Consider the following 21035-nt stretch of genomic DNA (forward strand, 5'->3'; position numbering starts at 1 on the left):
CCAGTACCAGATCAATGTGGAGCTATATACAGGGAGTACCAGTACCAGATCAATGTGGAGCTATATACATGGAGTACCAGTACCAGATCAATGTGGAGCTATATACAGGGAGTATCAGTACCAGATCAATGTGCAGCTATATACATGGAGTACCAGTACCAGATCAATGTGGAGCTATATACAGGGAGTACCAGTACCAGATCAATGTGGAGCTATATACAGGGAGTACCAGTACCAGATCAATGTGGAGCTATATACAGGGAGTACCAGTACCAGATCAATGTGGAGCTATATACAGGGAGTACCAGTACCAGATCAATGTGGAGCTATATACAGGGAGTACCAGTACCAGATCAATGTGGAGCTATATACAGGGAGTACCAGTACCAGATCAATGTGGAGCTATATACAGGGAGTACCAGTACCAGATCAATGTGGAGCTATATACAGGGAGTACCAGTACCAGATCAATGTGGAGCTATATACAGGGAGTACCAGTACCAGATCAATGTGGAGCTATATACATGGAGTACCAGTACCAGATCAATGTGGAGCTATATACAGGGAGTACCAGTACCAGATCAATGTGGAGCTATATACATGGAGTACCAGTACCAGATCAATGTGGAGCTATATACAGGGAGTATCAGTACCAGATCAATGTGCAGCTATATACATGGAGTACCAGTACCAGATCAATGTGGAGCTATATACAGGGAGTACCAGTACCAGATCAATGTGGAGCTATATACAGGGAGTACCAGTACCAGATCAATGTGGAGCTATATACAGGGAGTACCAGTACCAGATCAATGTGGAGCTATATACAGGGAGTACCAGTACCAGATCAATGTGGAGCTATATACAGGGAGTACCAGTACCAGATCAATGTGGAGCTATATACAGGGAGTACCAGTACCAGATCAATGTGGAGCTATATACAGGGAGTACCAGTACCAGATCAATGTGGAGCTATATACAGGGAGTACCAGTACCAGATCAATGTGGAGCTATATACAGGGAGTACCAGTACCAGATCAATGTGGAGCTATATACATGGAGTACCAGTACCAGATCAATGTGGAGCTATATACATGGAGTACCAGTACCAGATCAATGTGGAGCTATATACAGGGAGTACCAGTACCAGATCAATGTGGAGCTATATACAGGGAGTACCAGTACCAGATCAATGTGCAGCTATATACAGGGAGTACCAGTACCAGATCAATGTGGAGCTATATACAGGGAGTACCAGTACCAGATCAATGTGGAGCTATATACAGGGAGTACCAGTACCAGATCAATGTGGAGCTATATACAGGGAGTACCAGTACCAGATCAATGTGGAGCTATATACAAGGAGTACCAGTACCAGATCAATGTGCAGGGGGACGAGGTATTTGAGGTACATGAAGGCAGGGTAAAGTGACTTGACATCAGGATAGATAATAGTAAGGTATTTGAGGTAGATATGTACATGAAGGCAGGGTAAAGTGACTTGGCATCAGGATAGATAATAATAAGGTATTTGAGGTAGATATGTACATGAAGGCAGGGTAAAGTGACTAGGCATCAGGATAGATAATAATAAGGTATTTGAGGTAGATATGTACATGAAGGCAGGGTAAAGTGACTTGGCATCAGGATAGATAATAATAAGGTATTTGAGGTAGATATGTACATGAAGGCAGGGTAAAGTGACTTGGCATCAGGATAGATAATAATAAGGTATTTGAGGTAGATATGTACATGAAGGCAGGGTAAAGTGACTTGGCATCAGGATAGATAATAATAAGGTATTTGAGGTAGATATGTACATGAAGGCATGGTAAAGTGACTAGTCATCAGGATAGATAATAATAAGGTTTTTGAGGTAGATATGTACATGAAGGCAGGGTAAAGTGACTTGGCATCAGAATAGATAATAATAAGGTATTTGAGGTAGATATGTACATGAAGGCAGGGTAAAGTGACTTGGCATCAGGATAGATAATAATAAGGTATTTGAGGTAGATATGTACATGAAGGGAGGGTAAAGTGACTAGGCATCAGGATAGATAATAATAAGGTATTTGAGGTAGATATGTACATGAAGGCAGGGTAAAGTGACTAGGCATCAGGATAGATAATAATAAGGTATTTGAGGTAGATATGTACATGAAGGCAGGGTAAAGTGACTTGGCATCAGGATAGATACTAATAAGGTATTTGAGGTAGATATGTACATGAAGGCAGGGTAAAGTGACTTGGCATCAGGATAGATAATAATAAGGTATTTGAGGTAGATATGTACATGAAGGCAGGGTAAAGTGACTTGGCATCAGGATAGATAATAATAAGGTATTTGAGGTAGATATGTACATGAAGGCAGGATAAAGTGACTAGGCATCAGGATAGATAATAATAAGGTATTTGAGGTAGATATGTACATGAAGGCAGGGTAAAGTGACTTGGCATCAGGATAGATAATAATAAGGTATTTGTGGTAGATATGTACATGAAGGCAGGGTAAAGTGACTTGGCATCAGGATAGATAATAATAAGGTATTTGAGGTAGATATGTACATGAAGGCAGGGTAAAGTGACTTGGCATCAGGATAGATAATAATAAGAGTAAAATAAAGAACAGAGTAGCTGCAGCATATGATGAGTGTAAAAGTGTAGTGTGTGTATATAGTGTGCATAGAGTCAGTGCAAGATAGTCCAGGGTAACCATTTAATTAACTATTTAGCGGTCTTATGGCTATTTAACAGTATTATGGCATGGGGTAGTGGCTGTCTCGGGGGCTGTTGGTCCGAGAGCCGATGCTTCGGTACTGTTTGCCGGACGGTTGGAGAATGAACAGTCTGTGGCTAGGGTGGCTGGAGTCTTTGGCAATTTTTCGATCCTTCCTCTGACACCGCCTGATATAAAGGTCCCGGATGGCAGGGAGCTCGGCCCCAGTAATGTACTGAGCTGTCCGCACCACCCCCCCGAAGCACTTTGTGGTCGAGAGAAGTGCGTTTGTCATACAAAGTGGTGATGCAGCCAGTCAAGATGCTCTCGATGGTGCTGCTGTAGAACATTTTGGGATCCAAGGGCCCATGCCAAATCTTTTCAGCCTTGTGGGGGAAGAGGCGCTGTCGTACCCGCTTCACGACTGTGTTGGTGTGTGTGGCCCATGTTGAGTCCTTAGTGATGTAGACAGCAAGGAACTTGAAGCTCTCAAACCCGCTCCACATCAGCCGATGTCACAAAGTGCTGTACAGAATCCCAGCCTAAAACCCCAAACAGCAAGCAATGCAGATGTAGAAGCACGGTGGCTAGGAAAAACTCCCTAGAAAGGCCGGAACCTAGGAAGAAACCTAGAGAGGAACCATGCTTAAATGACCCTTGCCTAACGATTGCGTCTGAAGCTGGGCTTGCAGCACGGCTATCCTCGCCATAAGGCGATCGCTCTCCTGTATATTATGAGTACAGCAACTGCAGTTAGAAGGCATCATGTTAATATGTTAATGTTACTATTTAGCTTCAGCTGGTGGAGGTCGTGTAGAACCATGTCCAGATAAAGCGTCCGGGGTGAAAAAGTTTAATGAAAAAAGTTGAGCGAGGTGAAAAATAAAAATATAAAACGGTAATTAATAAGTAAAAAACGTAAAGTTGGCAGGTAGCAAAGATACGTTAGCAACAAACTGCACAGCAGCACGTAAACAAGTCTACAAGTTGTGACCGGAAATGACGGTGTGATGGTCAAAGCATTTCATAATGACAGATTCAAGTGCTAAAGGGCAATAGTCATTTAGGTAGGTTACCTTGGAGTTCTTGGGAACAGGAACAATGGTGGTCAGCTTGAAACATATTGGGATTACAGACGGGGACAAGGAGAGATTGAAAATGTAATTGAAGACACTTTTCAGATGGTCTGCGCATGCTTTGAGAACGCACCCTGGTATTTTAAATGGCGGTCTTGTGAGTGCTAACCTGTTTTAAAGTTTTACACACATCAACCACAGAGAGTGAGATCACACAGTCATCCGGAACAACAGGGGCTTTCACGCATTACTCAGTGTTGTATTCCTCGAAGCGACCATAAAAGACATTTAGCTCGTTTGGGAGTTCTGCATCACTGGACATCTCATGGCTGGGTTTCCCTTTGTAATCCGTTATCGTCTGCAAGCCCTGCCACATACGACTAGCGTTGGAGTATTGAACGCGTCACTGTACTTCCTGTTTGAGTTTTAGTTCGTAAACAGGAAGCAGGAGAATAGAGTCATGGTCAAATTTGCAGAAGAGAGGACGAGGGAGAACCTTGTATGCGTTTCTGTGGGTAGAATAAAAGTGGTCTACAGTTTTAGCGCAGGAGACATGTTGATTAAAGTGAGAGAACAGTTTTAATTCTCCCTGTGTTAAAGTCTCTGCCCACCAGAAACACTGGCTCTGGGTGAGTGGTTTCTTCTTTGTTTATGGCCCCATATAGTTCGTTGAGTGCCAAAGTGGTGTTGGCTTGTGGAGGGATGTAGACAGTTGTGATCATTACTCTCTTGGTAGATAAGTGTCTGCAGCTTACCATGAGGTGTTCTATATCAGGTAGATTAAAGGTTCTGCAGTTTACCATGAGGTGTTCTATATCAGGTAGATTAAAGGTTCTGCAGTTTACCATAAGGTGTTCTATATCAGGTAGATTAAAGGTTCTGCAGTTTACCATAAGGTGTTCTATATCAGGTAGATTAAAGGTTCTGCAGTTTACCATGAGGTGTTCTATATCAGGTAGATTAAAGGTTCTGCAGTTTACCATGAGGTGTTCTATATCAGGTAGATTAAATGTTCTGCAGTTTACCATGATGTGTTCTATATCAGGGAATCAAAAGCTAGAGATTTCCTTCACACTGAACGCAGCACACCAGTTGTCGTTTATGAAGAGGCACACCCCTCCCTCCCTTGGACTTGCTCGAGGCCGCCTTCGTCCGATCGTGCTGCTGCATGGAGAAACCACTGAGTTCACTGAGTCATCCAGCCACATCTCTGCAAGGCATATAATTTTGCAGCTTTTCAACTCTCTCTGATAGGAGACACTTGAACGAATCCCAACCATCTTATTCTCGAGTGACTGGACATTTGCCAATAGGACGGAGGGGATATTCTCTTCGTCTCAGTGACACAAGGATGCCGGCTCGTCTGCAGCATCGATGCCCACAGCGTTTTGGTGAAGTGGAACAAATTAATGGTGTATGAACAAGGGAACAGTTTAGTCTAAGTCGGATTTGAAGTCGAAATCGAGGTTAGTAACTGTCTTGGCCGTCAAGTATTTATAGGGCTAGGCGTCCCGCTAGCGGGACAACTTCCGGTGAAACTGGAGGGCACGCAATTCAAATAAATAATCATTAAAATTATGGATATTAAACATTTAGGTACATACAAGTGTCTTATATCGGTTGAAAGCTTAAATTATTGTTAATCTAACTGCACTGTCCGATTTACAGTAGCCATTACAGCGAAAGCATGCCATGCGATTGTTTGAGGACGGCGCCCCACATCAAAATATTTTTCCACTGGCACAGGTTTCATAAATTCACAAATAGCAATTAAATATTCACTTACTTTAAAAAAATATTCCTCTGGTTTGTCATCCAAAGGGTCCCAGCTATAACATGTAGTGTCATTTTGTTAGATAAAATCCTTCTTTATATCCCAAAAGGTCTGTTTAGTTGGCGCCATCGATTTGAGTAATCCACTCGTTCAACTTGCAGAGAAAGGAAAATCTACCGCTAAACTTTGTTAAAACGAGTCAAAATACATTTCTATTGACTCCTCAATATAATCCTAAAATATAATCAAACTATAATATTTCTTACGGAAAGAAGTATGTTCAATAGGAAACTGATATTAGCAGGTGCAGCGCACGCCCAAACAAGGAATTTCCAAGACTGTGTCCTTGTACTAAAAGTCATATTTCTTATTCGTTTTGGAAGTTACAAGCCTGAAACCTTGAACATAAACTGCTGACACCCTGTGGAAGCCATAGGAATTGCATCCTGGGAGCTAGAATTCATTATGCCCGTATACTTTCCATTGTAAGAGCATGGGCTCTACCATATCTATTGTGTTATAGTCTCCTACATTATTTTAACATTTCTACAAACTTCAAAGTGTTTTCCTTCCAATGGTACCAATGATATGCATATCCTGGCTACAGGGCCTGAGCAACAGGCAGTTTACTTTGGGCACATCAGTCAGGCGGAAATTGAGAAAAAAGAACCCTAGCCCTAAGAAGTTTTAACTTTCTGTACAAAAAAGTAAGGATAAACATGGAAAAAGTCACTAAATAGCAAAGTCGGATTGAAACTCGTAAGATGTCGCCCTTCTCCGTCGGCGCCATCTAGTTTATGAATTGAATTTGCAGGCAGGCCCCCAAGTACTGCGTTCCCTTAATCAATTCTGGAGACATCAGCTTCCTGCTATGAAGGTTACCTTGTTACGTAGTGTAGTGGTACTCCATCTTTGAGGATGGACATGACGCAGTGCGCTGGAGTCAACAACAGCCAGCCTTACCCCTCTCTTGCTGTGTCCCATAGGCTACATTGACACAGGCAGCCAAATTCTGATGTTTTGCCCAATTATTGGCAAAAGAGCTGATCTGATTGGTCAAAAGACCAATTAATGAAAAAAATATCAGAATTGGGCTGCCTGTGCAAATGGCACCTTATTCCCTATATAGTGCGCTACTTTTGACCAGAGTCCTACACAGTATGTATGCCACATAAGAAAAATGGTGCCATTTGGGATACAGGGTCTGTCCCACCAACCATAACCTCTACCTGGTGACTCCTGGAGTTCCCTCCCTCCCCCCTCTCTCTCTCTGCAGGTGTGGGGAGGGAATGCAGTAGCAGCCTGCCCTCTCTCTCTCTCTGCAGGTGTGGGGAGGGAATGCAGTAGCAGCCTGCCCTCTCTCTCTGCAGGTGTGGGGAGGGAATGCAGTAGCAGCCTGCCCTCTCTCTCTCTCTGCATGTGTGGGGAGGGAATGCAGTAGCAGCCTGCCCTCTCTCTCTCTCTCTCTGCAGGTGTGGGGAGGGAATGCAGTAGCAGCCTGCCCTCTCTCTCTCTCTCTCTGCAGGTGTGGGGAGGGAATGCAGTAGCAGCCTGCTGTCTCTCTCTCTCTCTGCAGGTGTGGGGAGGGAATGCAGTAGCAGCCTGCCCTCTCTCTCTCTCTCTCTCTCTGCAGGCGTGGGGAGGGAATGCAGTAGCAGCCTGCCCTCTCTCTTTCTCTGCAGGTGTGGGGAGGGAAAGCAGTAGCAGCCTGCCCTCTCTCTCTCTCTCTCTCTCTCAGCAGGTGTGGGGAGGGAATGCAGTAGCAGCCTGCCCTCTCTCTCTCTCTCTGCAGGTGTGGGGAGGGAATGCAGTAGCAGCCTGCCCTCTCTCTCTCTCTCTCTCTGCAGGCGTGGGGAGGGAATGCAGTAGCAGCCTGCCCTCTCTCTCTCTCTCAGCAGGCGTGGGGAGGGAATGCAGTAGCAGCCTGCCCTCTCTCTCTCTCTGCAGGTGTGGGGAGGGAATGCAGTAGCAGCCTGCCCTCTATCTCTCTCTCAGCAGGTGTGGGGAGCGAATGCAGTAGCAGCCTGCCCTCTCGCTCTCTCTCTGCAGGTGTGGGGAGGGAATGCAGTAGCAGCCTGCCCTCTCTCTCTCTGCAGGTGTGGGGAGGGAATGCAGTAGCAGCCTGCCCTCTCTCTCTCTCTGCAGGTGTAGGGAGGGAATGCAGTAGCAGCCTGCCCTCTCTCTCTCTCTCTGCAGGTGTGGGGAGGGAATGCAGTAGCAGCCTGCCCTCTCTCTCTCTCTGCAGGTGTGGGGAGGGAATGCAGTAGCAGCCTGCCCTCTCTCTCTCTCTCTGCAGGTGTGGGGAGGGAATGCAGTAGCAGCCTGCCCTCTCTCTGCAGGCGTGGGGAGGGAATGCAGTAGCAGCCTGCTCTCTCTCTCTCTCTCTGCAGGCGTGGGGAGGGAATGCAGTAGCAGCCTGTTCTCTCTCTCTCTCTCTGCAGGTGTGGGGAGGGAATGCAGTAGCAGCGTGCCCTCTCTCTGCAGGCGTGGGGAGGGAATGCAGTAGCAGCCTGCTCTCTCTCTCTCTCTCTCTCTCTCTGCAGGCGTGGGGAGGGAATGCAGTAGCAGCCTGCTCTCTCTCTCTCTCTCTGCAGGTGTGGGGAGGGAATGCAGTAGCAGCCTGCCCTCTCTCTCTCTCTGCAGGCGTGGGGAGGGAATGCAGTAGCAGCCTGCCCTCTCTCTCTCTCTCTCTGCAGGCGTGGGGAGGGAATGCAGTAGCAGCCTGCCCTCTCTCTGCAGGCGTGGGGAGGGAATGCAGTAGCAGCCTGCTCTCTCTCTCTCTCTGCAGGTGTGAGGAGGGAATGCAGTAGCAGCCTGCCCTCTCTCTGCAGGCGTGGGGAGGGAATGCAGTAGCAGCCTGCCCTCTCTCTCTCTCTCTCTCTCTGCAGGCGTGGGGAGGGAATGCAGTAGCAGCCTGCCCTCTCTCTCTCTCTCTCTGCAGGCGTGGGGAGGGAATGCAGTAGCAGCCTGCCCTCTCTCTGCAGGCGTGGGGAGGGAATGCAGTAGCAGCCTGCCCTCTCTCTCTCTCTGCAGGTGTGGGGAGGGAATGCAGTAGCAGCCTGCCCTCTCTCTCTCTCTCTCTGCAGGTGTGGGGAGGGAATGCAGTAGCAGCCTGCCCTCTCTCTCTCTCTCTGCAGGTGTGGGGAGGGAATGCAGTAGCAACCTGCCCTCTCTCTCTCTCTCTCTCTGCAGGTGTGGGGAGGGAATGCAGTAGCAGCTTGCTCTCTCTCTCTCTCTCAGCAGGTGTGGGGAGGGAAAGCAGTAGCAGCCTGCCCTCTCTCTCTCTCTCTCAGCAGGCGTGGGGAGGGAATGCAGTAACAGCCTGCCCTCTCTCTCTCTCTGCAGGCGTGGGGAGGGAATGCAGTAGCAGCCTGCCCTCTCTCTCTCTCTCTGCAGGTGTGGGGAGGGAATGCAGTAGCAGCCTGCCCTCTCTCTCTCTCTCTGCAGGTGTGGGGAGGGAATGCAGTAGCAGCCTGCCCTCTCTCTCTCTCTCTGCAGGTGTGGGGAGGGAATGCAGTAGCAGCCTGCCCTCTCTCTCTCTCTCTGCAGGTGTGGGGAGGGAATGCAGTAGCAGCCTGCCCTCTCTCTCTCTCTCTGCAGGTGTGGGGAGGGAATGCAGTAGCAGCCTGCCCTCTCTCTCTCTCTGCAGGCGTGGGGAGGGAATGCAGTAGCAGCCTGCCCTCTCTCTCTCTCTGCAGGCGTGGGGAGGGAATGCAGTAGCAGTCAGTCTAGCCCCATTCAATAGTCTCTTTTGAGTGGAGTTTTATTTCAGTATACATGGCAGCAGCTAAAAGCTATATTGTGTACATATTACAAATGGAAATAAAACGTTAAAAACATAACGAATATAGCAGGCTAATGAAGGATGTAAAGAAGTCTTTATGAAGGGATCTTGGACCAGGGAGAGTGTCCATACCAGTATCACCTTGAGTCTGCATGATCACTAGCCTAAACAATAATGACATTTCATCAAACTCAATATTAACCCTTGATTCCTCCCCGTTGCCAAATATGTATATTTTTAAATGTTGACCTATTGACTGGCCAAGCTGCAAATCATGTGGCAATCTCAGGTTCAGAGGTCACCTATCCGCTGATCCAGTGTGTTGTTGTGTTGTTTAATGTAGTGTGTTATATTTGTATTGTTGTTTAACGTATTTAGGGTTGCAAAAGGTCGGAAACTTTCCAGTAAATTTCCAGAATTTCCCCGAAAAGTTTCCATGGGAATTTAAGTTTGGGAATTTTGGTAAATTTTCTTAAATTCATCAAAAATGTTAGCTGATAACAGAGAACCTTTTGTGGGATACACATAAGGCAATTCTAGGTCTTGTGGCATATTTTGGTTTAACTATCCCCAATTCAATGGAATTGCAACCCTCTGCATGCACAGTGCACTCTTCCATCACATGTACAGCTGATTCTCAAGATCTTGCACACTAATGAGATGCTATTGAGCCCACACTACTACCCTGTCTGTGCCATGGACTACATGCTTTCTGGTAAGTTTTGATTACAATACTGGGTGGGGTGAATATATTTTATATGACATAATTTTTTGTTAACTAGTAAATAGCAGCCTACAGCAAAGTGTGTTTAAATCATTTCTAACTCTTAACAATTTCTGCTAGTTAGTTTTTGCTACCAATTGGGTTTTAGCTTGCTTGAGCCTGCTAACTGAGGAGTGTTAATTCACCCTGTTTCCATACATGTTTAATTTTAAAACATTTATCCTAGAAAGGAGTTGTTTAATCTAACTGCTTAACTATTTATCTGTACATGGAAATGTATTTGCGTTTTTTTTAACAATTTTTTTTCTAATCTTTACAGGAAAATGCCACGGCACTATCTGATGTGTAAAGACATTTCACTGCAGCTAATGTAGAAGGAAAAGCGGTGTACATTTGCAAATACTGTGCCAAATCATATGTGAAGAATGCAACAAAGATACAGAATCATCTGGCCAAGTGCATAAAGTTCCCTCAGCGCTCACAACAAGCAACCTCTGACAAAAGTCCCTATATTTCTTTTTGAGGTGAAAATGATGAATCAGACACCTTATCGATAGCAACAGCTCATGGTCCTACTGGAATCAGAATTTTATTTGACTCAGTCAAGGAACGTAGTCAGAGAAATGCTGTTGAATGTCTTGCTCGAGCTGTGAATGCAACTGGTTCACCTCTGATGCTCACAGGCAATGTGTATTGGAAGAGATTTCGGAATGTTCTTCGCCCAGCATACACTCCTCCAACCAGACATGCTTTATCTACTCATTTGCTGGATGCAGAGTTCAACAGAGTTCAAGTGAAGGTCAAGCAAATCATAGAGAAAGCAGGCTGTATTGCATTCATCTCTGATGGGTGGTCGAATGTTCGTGGGCAAGGAATAATTAACTACATCATCTCCACCCCTCAACCAGTATTCTACAAGAGCACAGACACAAGCGGCAACAGACACACTGGTCTCTACATTGCAGATGAGCTGAAAGCAGTCATCAATGACCTTGGACCACAGAAGGTATTTGCACTGGTGACAGACAATGCTGCGAACATGAAGGCTGCTTGGTCTAAAGTGGAGGAGTCCTACCCTCACATCACACCCATTGGCTGTGCTGCTCATGCATTGAATCTGCTCCACAAGGACATCATGGCACTGAAAACAATGGATACATTCTACAAGAGAGCCAAGGAAATGGTTAGGTATGTGAAGGGTCGTCAAGTTATAGCATCAATCTACTTCACCAAGCAAAGTGAGATGAATAAGAGCACCACATTGAAGCTGCCCAGCAACTCCCATCGGGATGGTGTTGTCATCATGTTTGACAGTCTCCTGGAGGGGAAGGAGTCTCTCTAAGAAATGGCCATATCACAGTCTGCCGATATGGACAGCCCCATCAAGAGGATCCTCCTGGATGATGTATTTTGGGAGAGCGTGGTAAGCAGCCTGAAACTCCTCAAACCTATAGCAGTAGCCATTGCGCAGATTGAGGGAGACAATGCCATCCTGTCTGATGTTCAGACTCTGCTTGAAGATGTAAGAGAATAAATATGTACTGCCCTGCCCACTTCACTGTTGCTCCAAGCAGAGGAAACTGCAGTTCTGAAATTCATCAAAAAGCGTGAAAACTTCTGCCTCCAAAACTTCGGACTCCAAGTATGCTGGCAAGAGCATCCTGTCTGGTGCAGAGATCAACAAGGCCTATGGTGTCATCACTACTGAGTCTCGCCACCTTGGCCTGGATGAGGGCAAGGTTCTTGGTAGTCTGGTGAAGTACACTTCCAAGTAAGGGCTTTGGGATGGAGACCCAATATGGCAGTCGTGCCAACATATCTCATCAGCCACCTGGTGGAAGGGACTTTATGGATCTGAGGCTCTTTCCCCTGTTGCCTTCATCATCCTCCAAATCCCACCAACATCAGCCGCCTCAGAGTGCAACTGGTCCTTGTTTGGACATACACAAAAGCACGCAACTGGCTGAGCAATACAAGGGCTGAAAAATTGGTGGCCATCCGGGCAAATTTGAGGCTTTTTGAGCCTGACAACGAGCCATCCTCAACAAGGTTGGAAAGTGACAGTGAAGATGAGGCCTCAGAGTCTGATGTTCAAGAGGTGGACATTGAGGAGATCCAGGGAGAAGACATGGAAGCCTGAGAGGAAGACAACCAAAGCTTTAGTTTCTAGACTATCATTTTACAGATGTATGTTTAAAACGTTTTTGGGAGATGCGATGAATCATTGAGGATCATTCAATATTCCCTTTATTTTGTTGTTCTGTGAAATCATCCCATGTGAAGAGTCAACTCATTTAATTAAAGTTCAATTCGTAACTAAATTGTGTTTTTTATTTCTATTGGAAGGATTGAATCATTTGCAGTTATGTGTACTTATGATAAGGTAAAAGGTTTATGTTTCTGTCGCCATATGATATGGTAAATATATCCAATGCAAAAAACATCGACATTTAATGGTATTAATATTGATTTGCATATATTCCCGTTAATTCCCATATATTCCCGTTAATTCCCACAGAAAGTTTCCACCTTTTGAATATTCCCCATAATGTGCAACCCTAAATGTATTGTGTTATGTTTGTTCCTGTAGCCTTCAGACTCAAATGTAGGTGATGTTAGATCAGGTCAGGGTTAATGTTTACACAGGAACTAATGCCTCAGCCAAAATGTTATGAGATACCAGGAAGTGGCTTTTTATAGTCGTCTATCTAGACTACATGGTTTTATGTTTGCACACACAGACAGAGCCTTGCCACTGACCAGGTTTTGCTTGATGCATTTAGACCCTATTCATTTCTTCTTACATGATGAATATTAACCCATCACTCAACCTCAACTCTCCTGAAATAGAATTATAACATTATTTTGAACAATGCATACATACATAAACTCAGCAAAAAAAGAAACGTCCCTTTTTCAGGACCCTGTCTTTCAAAGATAATTCGTAAAAATCCAAATAACTTCACAGATCTTCATTGTAAAGGGTTTAAACACTGTTTCCCATGCTAGTTCAATGAACCATAAACAATTAATGAACATACACCTGTGGAACGGTCGTTAAGACACTAACAGCTTACAGACGGTAGGGAATTAAGGTCACAGTTATGAAAACTTAGGACGCTAAAGAGGCCTTTCTACTGACTCTGAAAAACACCAAAAGAAAGATGCCCAGGGTCCCTGCTCATCTGCTTGAATGAGGAATGAGGACTGCAGATGTGGCCAGGGCAATAAATTGTAATGTCCATACTGTGAGACGCCTAAGACAGAGCTACAGGGAGACAGGATCGTCCTCGCAGTGATCGTCCTCGCAGTGGCAGACCACATATAACTACACCTGCACAGGATCGGTACATCCGAACATCACACCTGGGGGACAGGTACAGGATGGCAACAACAACTGCCCAAGTTACACCAGGAACGCACAATCCCTCCATCAGTGCTCAGACTGTCCGCAATAGGCTGAGAGAGGCTGGACTGAGGGCTTGTAGGCCTGTAAGGCAGGTCCTCACCAGACATCACCGGCAACAACGTCGCCTATGGGCTCAAACCTACCGTCGCTGGACCAGACAGGACTGGCAAAAAGTGCTCTTCACTGACGAGCCGCGGTTTTGTCTCACCAGGGGTGATGGTCGGATTTGCATTTATCGTCGAAGGAATGAGCATTACGCCTGTACTCTGGAGTGGGATTGATTTGGAGGTGGACAGTCTGTCATGGTCTGGGGCGGTTTGTCACAGCATCATCGGACTGAGCTTGTTGTCATTGCAGGCAATCTCAACGCTGTGCGTTACAGGGAAGATATCCTCCTCATGTGGTACCCTTCCTGCAGGCACATCCTGACATGACCCTCCAGCATGACAATGCCACCAGCCATACTGCTCGTTCTGTGCGTGATTTCCTGCAAGACAGGAATGTCAGTGTTCTGCCATGGCCAGCGAAGAGCCCGGATCTCAATCCCATTGAGCACATCTGGGACCTGTTGGATCGAAGGGTGAGGGCTAGGGCCATTCCCCACAGAAATGTCCGGGAACTTGCAGGTGCCTTGGTGGAAGAGTGGGGTAACATCTCACAGCAATAACTGGCAAATCTGGTACAGTCCATGAGGAGGAGATGCACTGCAGTACTTAATGCAGCTGGTGGCCACGCCAGATACTGACTTGCTTTTGATTTTGACACCCCCCCCCTTTCTTCAGGGACACATTATTCCATTTCTGTTAGTCACATGTCTGTGGAGCTTGTTAACTTTATGTCTCAGTTGTTGAATCTTGTTATGTTCATACAAATATTTACACATGTTAAGTTTGCTGAAAATAAACGCAGTTGACAGTGGGAGGACATTTATTTTTTAGCTTTTTTTGCTTACATCCTCAATCTTACATTATCTGTCTCACGGTCACACATGCGCGCACGCACGCACACACACACACATACAGTCAACTCCATATTTCCTTTTTCACCTTCTCAAATCCACTCTTCAGTATTCTTGAAGGACACAGTGACAGTAGGTGTGTGTGGAACAGGCTGGCTGACCTTTTAGAGTCAATATGCCTTCTCTTCTCCCTCTTTGTCTCAGTCCGCCTCTCATTTACAGCCACTCCTGCAACGTTTCTCCCTCTGTCTCAGTCCGCCTCTCATTTACAGCCATTCCTGCAATGTTTCTCCCTCCCTGCTATTTCCTATCTCATCTCCTCTCATCTTCCACCCATCTTCCTCTCCTCCCCTCTTTACTCCTCTCCTCCCCTCTTTACTCCTCTCCTCTTTACTCCTCTCCTCCCCTCTTTACTCCTCTCCTCTTTACTCCTCTCCTCCCCTCTTTACTCCTCTCCTCTTTACTCCTCTCCTCCCCTCTTTACTCCTCTCCTCTTTACTCCTCACCTCTTTACTCCTCTCCTCTTTACTCCTCCCCTCTTTACTCCTCTCCTCTTTACTCCTCACCTCTTTACTCCTCTCCTCTTTACTCATCTCCTCTTTACTCCTCACCTCTTTACTCCTCTCCTCTTTACTCCTCTCCTCTTTACTCCTCTCCTCCCCTCTTTACTCCTCTCCTCCCCTCTTTACTCCTCTCCTCTTTACTCCTCCCCTCTTTACTCCTCTCCTCCCCTCTTCACTCCTCTCCTCTTTACTGCTTTCCGCCCTTTCTCCTCTCTCCATTTCTTCTCTCCTGTTTTCTCCTGCTCTGCAGCGCCTCACTCCTCACAGTCACTCAGCCGCTGAAGCAATTAGACCTCAATTCAAATTCAGACTTGTAGTAATGCTATCTGCATTTATACAGCATGCTGCTGGAAAGGGCTTGGATATGTGGCTTATGTACTTATGTTCAATTATTCAACACTGTTGTCCTGATTAGTCCCCTGGTGTGCTGGCTGGGTGAACTAAGGGAATCATGAGCCCAGTCAGTGGCTGCTATTTTAGATGTGTCACCAACTCCAGACTTGTCTGGTACTGAAGGTATAGTTCGTTCTCTGCTTTACTGTACTCCGTTACTTAATTTGCTTATGGATTAATAATATCCATCACAGAGTCACAGAGTACCTTCTGTTCCCGCTTTAAGAAGGTTGGCTGCAGTATGGATCCTGAATGAAGGCCGTTGTGAGTCTGGGCCAGAGCCAGTGTCCACTCTGTAACTGCCTATCAACTGCTCAGGTGAAAACTGTGCAGCCGCTCTGTGTCTACTGCGGAAAGCCAGCCAGGGAGCAGTCAAGAGTCAGCTCCTGTTCCCTTTCTGTTGTGGGTTTTGATGATGTCGGTTGCAGCGTTGCTGAGCAAGGATGCATGCACCCTGAGGGAGGTAGGTGTGGAAACACTGCGTAAGCAGGGGCTCCTGACTGTGGCTGACCTGGGCCTGAATGCAGGATAGGCAGGGCTGAGGGAACAGCCTGTGCCCCCCTGAGTAATCTCTCTCCATCGATCAGTAGCTAGAATGATAGGAAGAGGAGGAGGGAAAGATGAAGCGACAGACCAGCAGGATGAGAGGTGGAGGAGGAGAGACAGACTAGCAGGATGAGAGGTGGAGAAAGAGAGACAGACCAGCAGGATGAGAGGTGGAGGAGGAGGGAGAGACAGACCAGCAGGATGAGAGGTGGAGGAGGAGGAGGGAGAGACAGACCAGCAGGATGAGAGGTGGAGGAGGAGGAGGGAGAGACAGACCAGCAGGATGAGAGGTGGAGGAGGAGGGAGACAGACCAGCAGGATGAGAGGTGGAGGAGGAGGAGGGAGAGACAGACCAGCAGGATGAGAGGTGAAGGAGGAGGAGGGAGAGACAGACCAGCAGGATGAGAGGTGGAGGAGGAGAGACAGACCAGCAGGATGAGAGGTGGAGGAGGAGAGACAGACCAGCAGGATGAGAGGTGGAGGAGGAGGGAGAGACAGACCAGCAGGATGAGAGGTGGAGGAGGAGGGAGAGACAGACCAGCAGGATGAGAGGTGGAGGAGGAGGGAGAGACAGACCAGCAGGATGAGAGGTGGAGGAGGAGGAGGGAGAGACAGACCAGCAGGATGAGAGGTGGAGGAGGAGGAGGGAGAGACAGACCAGCAGGATGAGAGGTGGAGGAGGAGGGAGACAGACAAGCAGGATGAGAGGTGGAGGAGGAGGGAGAGACAGACCAGCAGGATGAGAGGTGGAGGAGGAGGGAGAGACAGACCAGCAGGATGAGAGGTGGAGGAGGAGGAGGGAGAGACAGACCAGCAGGATGAGAGGTGGAGAAAGAGAGACAGACCAGCAGGATGAGAGGTGGAGGAGGAGGGAGAGACAGACCAGCAGGATGAGAGGTGGAGGAGGAGGGAGAGACAGACCAGCAGGATGAGAGGTGGAGGAGGAGGAGGGAGAGACAGACCAGCAGGATGAGAGGTGGAGAAAGAGAGACAGACCAGCAGGATGAGAGGTGGAGGAGGAGGGAGAGACAGACCAGCAGGATGAGAGGTGGAGAAAGAGAGACAGACCAGCAGGATGAGAGGTGGAGGAGGAGGGAGAGACAGACCAGCAGGATGAGAGGTGGAGGAGGAGGGAGAGACAGACCAGCAGGATAAGAGGTGGAGGAGGAGGGAGAGACAGACCAGCAGGATGAGATGAAGGAGGAGAGACAGACCAGCAGGATGAGAGGTGGAGGAGGAGAGACAGACCAGCAGGATGAGAGGTGGAGGAGGAGAGACAGACCAGCAGGATGAGAGGTGGAGGAGGAGGGAGAGACATACCAGCAGGATGAGAGGTGGAGGAGGAGGAGGGAGAGACAGACCAGCGGGATGAGAGGTGGAGGAGGAGGAGGGAGAGACAGACCAGCAGGATGAGAGTTGGAGGAGGAGGAGGGAGAGACAGACCAGCAGGATGAGAGGTGGAGAAAGAGAGACAGACCAGCAGGATGAGAGGTGGAGGAGGAGGGAGAGACAGACCAGCAGGATGAGAGGTGGAGGAGGAGGAGGGAGACAGACCAGCAGGATGAGAGGTGAAGGAGGAGGAGGGAGAGACAGACCAGCAGGATGAGAGGTGGAGGAGGAGAGACAGACCAGCAGGATGAGAGGTGGAGGAGGAGGGAGAGACAGACCAGCAGGATGAGAGGTGGAGGAGGAGGGAGAGACAGACCAGCACGATGAGAGGTGGAGGAGGAGGGAGAGACAGACCAGCAGGATGAGAGGTGGAGGAGGAGGGAGAGACAGACCAGCAGGATGAGAGATGAAGGAGGAGAGACAGACCAGCAGGATGAGAGGAGGAGGAGGGAGAGACAGACCAGCAGGATGAGAGGTGGAGGAGGAGGGAGAGACAGACCAGCAGGATGAGAGGTGGAGGAGGAGAGACAGACCAGCAGGATGAGAGGAGGAGGAGGAGGGAGAGACAGACCAGCAGGATGAGAGGTGGAGGAGGAGGGAGAGACAGACCAGCAGGATGAGAGGTGGAGGAGGGTGAGGGAGAGGGGGAGAGACAGCCAAGCATGCCTAAGCAATCAATCTTTCCCTCTCATCTCTCAAACCTTTTTTTGCGAGTGTGTGCCTTTGTTCTTGTGTCTGAAGGTGTTTTAATACTGCAGTGGGCTAAATCAGAGTCACACCAAGTGTTTCTCTGTAGCAGTGGTGGAAAAGGTACGCAGTTATCATACTTGAATAAAAGTAAAGATACTTTAATAGAAAATGACTCAAGTAAAAGTGAAAGTCACTCAGTAAAATACTACTTGAGTAAAAGTCTAAAAGTATTTGGTTTTAAATATACTTAAGTATCAAAAGTAAATCTTATTGCTGAAATATACATAAGTATCAAAAGTAAAAGTATAAATCATTTAAAAATCCTTATATTAAGCAAACTAGACAGACCCATTTTCTTGTTTTGTAATTTATGGATAGCCAGGGGCACACTCCAACACTCAGACATAATTTACAAACAAAGCATGTGTGTTTAATGAGTCCGCCAGATCAGAGGCAGTAGGGATGACCATGGATGTTCTCTTGATAAGTGTGTGAATGGACCATTTTCCTGTCCTGCTAAGCGTTCAAAATGTAACGAGTACTTTTGGGTGTCACTTTTGGCTGTCACTTTTCACCACTGTTCTGTAGTATTAAACAAATGTACTTTGAAACTAAAGTATGCATCTCAATAACATGGTCATGGGTGTAAAAAAAAGAAGACTCTTGTACCATGTCAGATATAGAGTTGACAATTATTCAATTTTAAGTTTGCAGCCCAATTTTAGAACATAGAAACTCCAGATTTTTGGCTGGTCTTTAAAAATAATGTTGATTAATTATGAAATTGTGAAAAATATAAATAACATTCCACCCATGAGGCCACTAGAGGGAGTTTTGGTCATTTGTCTGCAGGAAAGTACTGCAATTGGAGAGCTTGGGACTATAAGACATAGCCGTGTTCTATTCAATGTTCTTTACCTATACAGTACTCTAAGTGCCTCGATTCATATTGATAAGTTCAAAAGAATACAAGATAAAAACACCATTCAAACCAATGAGGGTTCTGAACTTTAAAGCCAATTATCTCAGAATCATCTTTTTGCAGATAGAAGCTTGTAGTCCCAAGCTCTCGAATGCCCATCTCTCCCCATTCTCTCTCTCCTCTCCATCTCTCTCTCTTTCTCCCCCTCCCTCCACCACAGTACTCTCCTAATGGGCTTTCTGTCTGCGCACTCTCTCACACACAGAGACACTCTCTCACACACAGAGACACTCATACACACAGAGACACTCTCTCACACACAGAGACACTCTCATACACACAGAGACACTCTCATACACACAGAGACACTCTCATACACACAGAGACACTCTCTCACACACAGAGACACTCTCTCACACACAGAGACACTCTCATACACACAGAGACACTCTCTCACACACAGAGACACTCTCATACACACAGAGACACTCTCATACACACAGAGACACTCTCATACACACAGAGACACTCTCATACACACAGAGACACTCTCTCACACACAGAGACACTCTCATACACACAGAGACACTCTCATACACACAGAGACACTCTCATACACACAGAGACACTCTCATACACACAGAGACACTCTCATACACACAGAGACACTCTCATACACACAGAGACACTCTCATACACACAGAGACACTCTCTCACACACAGAGACACTCTCATACACACAGAGACACTCTCATACACACAGAGACACTCTCATACACACAGAGACACTCTCATACACACAGAGACACTCTCATACACACAGAGACACTCTCATACACACAGAGACACTCTCATACACACAGAGACACTCTCATACACACAGAGACACTCTCTCACACACAGAGACACTCTCTCACACACAGAGACACTCTCATACACACAGAGACACTCTCTCACACACAGAGACACTCTCATACACACAGAGACACTCTCATACACACAGAGACACTCTCATACACACAGAGACACTCTCATACACACAGAGACACTCTCTCACACACAGAGACACTCTCATACACACAGAGACACTCTCATACACACAGAGACACTCTCATACACACAGAGACACTCTCATACACACAGAGACACTCTCATACACACAGAGACACTCTCATACACACAGAGACACTCTCATACACACAGAGACACTCTCTCACACACAGAGACACTCTCATACACACAGACACCCTCCCACTGCTCCTTCCATCTGTGTCTGTCGCTAAGTGACATGCGGACCGATAGTATCTGCCCCAATCCCTTCTCCTTTTCACCTCTCTCTCTTATTCCTGCCTCCTTCATGTTATGTATTCACCTCTCTCTCTCTTATTCCTGCCTCCTTCATGTTATGTATTCACCTCTCTCTTTTATTCCTGCCTCCTTCATGTTATGTATTCACCTCTCTCTCTCTTATTCCTGCCTCCTTCATGTTATGTATTCACCTCTCTCTCTTTTATTCCTGCCTCCTTCATGTTATGTATTCACCTCTCTCTCTCTTATTTCCTGCCTCCTTCATGTTATGTATTCACCTCTCTCTCTCTTATTCCTGCCTCCTTCATGTTATGTATTCACCTCTCTCTCTTATTCCTGCCTCCTTCATGTTATGTATTCACCTCTCTCTCTTATTCCTGCCTCCTTCATGTTATGTATTCACCTCTCTCTCTCTTATTCCTGCCTCCTTCATGTTATGTATTCACCTCTCTCTCTCTTATTCCTGCCTCCTTCATGTTATGTATTCACCTCTCTCTCTCTTATTCCTGCCTCCTTCATGTTATGTATTCACCTCTCTCTCTTATTCCTGCCTCCTTCATGTTATGTATTCACCTCTCTCTCTCTTATTCCTGCCTCCTTCATGTTATGTATTCACCTCTCTCTCTTATTCCTGCCTCCTTCATGTTATGTATTCACCTCTCTCTCTTTTATTCCTGCCTCCTTCATGTTATGTATTCACCTCTCTCTCTTATTCCTGCCTCCTTCATGTTATGTATTCACCTCTCTCTCTTTTATTCCTGCCTCCTTCATGTTATGTAT

The 21035-nt window shown here is 46.6% G+C and overlaps 1 protein-coding gene and 1 long non-coding RNA gene across 12 annotated transcripts in view; both read left to right on the top strand.

Annotated features, from left to right (window-relative positions):
• Positions 1-21035, top strand: part of mbnl3 (muscleblind-like splicing regulator 3) — a 90099-nt gene that overhangs the window by 9097 nt on the left and 59967 nt on the right. The gene's annotated exons all lie outside the window — the stretch shown is intronic.
• Positions 9235-12398, top strand: LOC139581568 (uncharacterized). Its single transcript, XR_011676249.1, has 2 exons — positions 9235-10068; positions 10397-12398. It is a non-coding gene; the product is annotated as an uncharacterized lncRNA (long non-coding RNA).

The sequence above is a fragment of the Salvelinus alpinus genome, chromosome 7 (genome assembly GCF_045679555.1).
Source record: "Salvelinus alpinus chromosome 7, SLU_Salpinus.1, whole genome shotgun sequence".
NCBI classification, from domain to species: Eukaryota; Metazoa; Chordata; class Actinopteri; order Salmoniformes; family Salmonidae; genus Salvelinus; species Salvelinus alpinus.